We start from the raw sequence: 4,572 nt of genomic DNA on the forward strand, positions 1-4,572 counted from the left end.
CCCATCCCTCCATCCATCCTCCCATTCTCCTCCCATCCCTCCATCCATCCTCCCATTCTCCTCCCATCCCCCCATCCATCCTCCCATTCTCCCCCATTCCTTCATCCACTCTTTCACCTTCCCATTCTCTCTCTTTCCCTTCACCCACCTGTCCTCCCATTCTTTCATCCTCTCCCTTCTCTTCTCTCTGGCCATCCTCTCATCCTCTACTTTTCATCCTTCCATCAGTCGTTTTATGCACCCACCTGTCCAGCTAACATTTATTTGCATCTACTCCCTCTCTGCTCTATCTGTGCCATGAGTTGGTCAAACAGACCGAGTCTGAAGCCACTGTGCTCCTGCTAAGCCTGTGCTGGTTCAGACTTTGTTCTTCTCGCCAGAAGATCTGGACATGTCACGTGGTGGTTCAGAGCCTCGAGGCTCTCATCAGTGTTTTGGAGATGATGATGGTGTCTCTACCAGAGGGTTTGGCTGTGTCCTCTTCACTTGCTGAGGGCTGTGGTAGGATGAGGGAATTGTTAGATATTTCAGGTGAAAAACATGTTCGTTTCCATAGTTATCCAGACGTCTGATTTAACCTGGCTATCGTGACTTTAATAACAGATAATGTCACCTCAACCGTGGTGCTTGATGTCACCTCAAGCATGGCATCTCCTGAAATCCTTATGGTAACCTTCTGGGATAGCTGTTAGTGTCCCCCCTACCCCCATTGTCCAGTAAAAACACCAATGCTCAAGGAGGGAGATCACTTCCTCAAGGTCACATTCTGGTCTACCTGACCCCCAGCCTATGAGTTTGACCACTAACTCTCGTTGTAGATGTGTCTTTAAATCCCCAGCACTGGGCACTTGTGTAGAAGGCACTGCCACCCCTCCTTGCTTCTCTCTTCTCCAAGAAGGGCAATAAGGAGTCAGCTCCCATTTGCTGCTATGGCCAGAAGCACCTTTTTGGTCCTCACTGTGGGATCCTGGGGAGATAATAAACAGAGCTGGCAGGCACTGTGAGGGGGCGATTCTGCAGACACATTTGGAATCCGTCAAGCCTGGGAGCAGCAGGTCCCCTGGAGCGTGTGGCTTTTTTTGTTTGTTTGTTTTAGGCAGTGTGGGAAGCCTCCAGTCTTAAAAGAACACACTTTACAGGACTGTGAACATCTACACGGAGGCTTATCTTTAGCCACCAGAGGGCACCCAACTCCTGGCCAGACTAGGTGGGAGTTTGGGAGAAGTAGGTGAGAATTTGGGAGAGATGGGTGGGAGGAGCTGGGAGATCGAGTTTTGGATTCAATTTTTGTTTGTTTTTGAGACAGAGTCTCACTCAGTCATCTTTGGTAGAGTGCTGTGGTATCATAGTTCACTGCAACCTCAAACTCTTGGGCTCAAGAGATCCTCTTGTCTCAGCCTCCAGAGTATTGGGGACTACAGGCAACCACCGCAAGGCCCAGCTAATTTTTCTATTTTTTAGTAGAGACAAGTCTCACATTTGCTCAGGGTGATCTTGAACTCCTGAGCTCAGGTGATCCACCTGCTTTGGTCTCCCAGAGTGGTAGGATTATAGGTGTGAGCCACTGCGCCCAGCCTTGGATGCAATTTTAAACCAAATGCTCTTAAACAGGTCCTTGGGGAGGGCAGACATGTTTCCAAACCTGCTTACGAGATTCATTTCATTCACCTGGTGCCAAACTAGGGGCTGAGGGATCTAACAGTGATGGCCACATTGTTCTTGACTTCAAAGAGCCTGCAATCAAGTGCAGACAGAGAATTAGAATGTAATGTGATGTGTGCAGGAATCTTAATCCAGAATGGTCATTTAATGAGCATTTAATAAGCACCTTCTAAGTGCCAGGCTCTGGCTAGTTGCCAAAGACAGAAAAATGAACAAAATAGAGTATTGCCTTCAAAGAGCCACAGGCCATTTGGGAGATAACAAATTTGGAAGCCAAATCTGGAAAAACAGCAAACTGCAGACATATGTACGTATATATACAAGAACTGAGAAGGAACACCCAACCCAGTATAGGAGGGAAGTGGGGTCATCAGGGAATATTAAGTACCATTTTAAGAAGATTGGGCTTTATCCAGGATATGGTGAAGTGTCAGGCACTAAGACAGCAAGGAGGGGGAGTAATAAGTTACCTTTACCCAGTTGTGTAGGAGAGTGCATCACAGATGTGGTGCCATTTGAACAGGAGCCTGGAGCATGTGTGGGAGTTCGCCAGGCGCAGGGGAAGTGACATGGTAGAAGCGTTCTGTAGGGGGTAGTTTTTCTACTCCTTGGGGGTCAGTCGGTGGGTGGGGAACCTCTGGAGGCCCTGTCCCACCTCCTTGCTCTGTTACACCATGTTTTTCTTCAGTCACTCCAAAGCAAGGGGGGCTCAGAGCTAGAGAGAGGAGGGCAAATGGGAATGTTTGTGGGTGGTTCTGGTCAAACCAGAGAAGAGGTGGATGAAGTGAAAGCGACGATTTGGGGCTTAGTTCTCGGCCACTCCAGTGCCTCTGGTCTGAGCATATCTAAAATCAAGCTCCTTGGGACAGCTGGCCTCAGGGTGGACAACGGTGTGGGGCCAGGACTTGCGTGGAGGATGTGGTATGGGTGCTGCTGAAAGATGCACCCTGATTTTAGAGTCAGAAGCAGCTTCATCACACTCTTCATCTTCCTGATGCTGTGGTGTCCTCATCAGTGGAGAGAGGAGAATGACAGCACCTCCCTCCTGAGCTGACTGTGACACTTACCTGAGGTCAAACGTAACAGGTGCTCGATACGGTCTCTGGGACGCGGTCCTGCTCAGATCCAAGCTGCAGCGGTGGTAACTGCTGTTGCTGTTGTTAGCAGTATTAGGATTAAACCTCCTATTTTAAAGTCCATGTTTCATGGACACTTAGAATCTCAGAGATGCATTTTCTCAGTTTCAGACCAAAGCCTAATCAGCACCTGGCTGGAATCCCTTTTGTTGTTGTTTTTATATCTCCTCTCCATCCATGTCTCAGTGTGAGGGATCCTGTTGGAAATGAAATAACTTCACCTCCTCGCAATCTGTTGGCAAGGAAGACGGCCAGAAAAAAAATACGAATTCAAAAAGAATCTTGAGAAATCTGGTATTTTCTTTTTCAGCATTAGACTGTGGATAATAGCTAAGCCCTTTGCCCTGTCATAAAAAAAAATATTTAATAATCTATTTTATTGAACCCAACATTTGATGCATATAAAAATATTGTTTGTAAGGTATTATACATTTTTTTTCATACTGAACTTATTACAGTCAAGCCCAGCTACAAGTCAGGTGCTCGTGTGGTGAGCAGCGTAGCTCTGTTATGGAGCGGGGAAGCTGCAGACTAAGCCACGCTGAGGATGTAACAGGTCCATCCTCGCAGGTCCAGTTATTCCCAACCTTCAGTATATGTTGTACTTCTTTCAGATAGCATCGGATTGTGTCATCAGAAACATAATTCTGATGCATACTGGCACTGATAACACATCGCTATTCATTAATTGTGTAAATATCACACCACTGCGTGATATTTATCATGTTAGTTATCATGGGTAACTAGCTCCCATGAATTTCCTTACATTTCCATCTGGGGATAAGCCCCCCACCTCTTTGCACGGGTGTTGCCATGAAGGTTCTGTGGCCTAGGCGGATGGACCAGTGCCTGCATGCAACACTGAGATCAGACACCCCCTCCCCTGTTTTCTAGATGAAATTTGTAGCTGACCACGTGTCCAAGGCTGCGAGCTGAGGGATCTCGGGAAGGACCCCTCTTGATCTTCTTCCCTTTTGCCATTTGGAGATCATTCAGCAAATATTTATGTTCATGCTACACATGCATCACTTTGCTAGGGTATACAAGGTATATACTGTTTAATCTCTCGGGTCTTGAAGCATCCCCAAGAGTAGGATCAAACTTTCCAGAAGCTTCTATCTTGTTCTAGCTGCAGATTCTTTCTACTAAAAGAAACGTCAGCGGGATTCCAATATCTATAGTAATACTAATAACACTGTTTAATATTCATTAATTTCTAGGGATTATTTCATTTACAAAGAAGGAGAGAGAGCTGTCTTATGAGAGAGCTGGGGTTCAGGAATTGTAACTGACTCGCTTGAGGGTGATGAAGCCAGTATTTGAGTGTGGGAAGTCAGGCCCCAGAATTTTGTCATTCACTACAAGCTGCCTCCCAGCCCCCAGCCCCAGGCACAATGCTGGTGTGGTGGGAGCAGGGGCCACAGGCAAAGGCACTGAGGGCCCCTGCTCTGTGCAATTCCTCCAGTCCCTTGCAGCTGCCCCTGAGGTGCTCCATGGGATCCAGCCCATGGTTTGGGGGAGCATCCTTCCTTCTGCACTCCTAAAGTGGCTGTTATCTGGGGCTCCCGGTAGGGACTAGACCAAGAACCAGACATGGCCATGGCTGAGCTTGAAGGAAGGGATCTAACACCAGAAGTGCTGGCCAAGAGGAAAAGTTTTCAGAAGGGGTGCTGGTATACTGCTGAAATCTCCTTGGATCTCTTGAAAGTCATCAGGCCTAGGGTCTACAGAAATGGGTTGATTGTTTTTATATGGATGAAGGGCAGTGAATTTG

At 47.3% G+C, this 4,572-nt stretch overlaps 1 protein-coding gene across 1 annotated transcript in view; it reads left to right on the forward strand.

Annotated features, from left to right (window-relative positions):
- KSR2 (kinase suppressor of ras 2) overlaps positions 1 to 4,572 on the forward strand; it is a 424,985-nt gene that overhangs the window by 251,780 nt on the left and 168,633 nt on the right. The window lies entirely within an intron of this gene.

This window comes from Otolemur garnettii, unplaced genomic scaffold (assembly GCF_000181295.1).
Source record: "Otolemur garnettii isolate 467f Iridium unplaced genomic scaffold, OtoGar3 scaffold00038, whole genome shotgun sequence".
NCBI classification, from domain to species: Eukaryota; Metazoa; Chordata; class Mammalia; order Primates; family Galagidae; genus Otolemur; species Otolemur garnettii.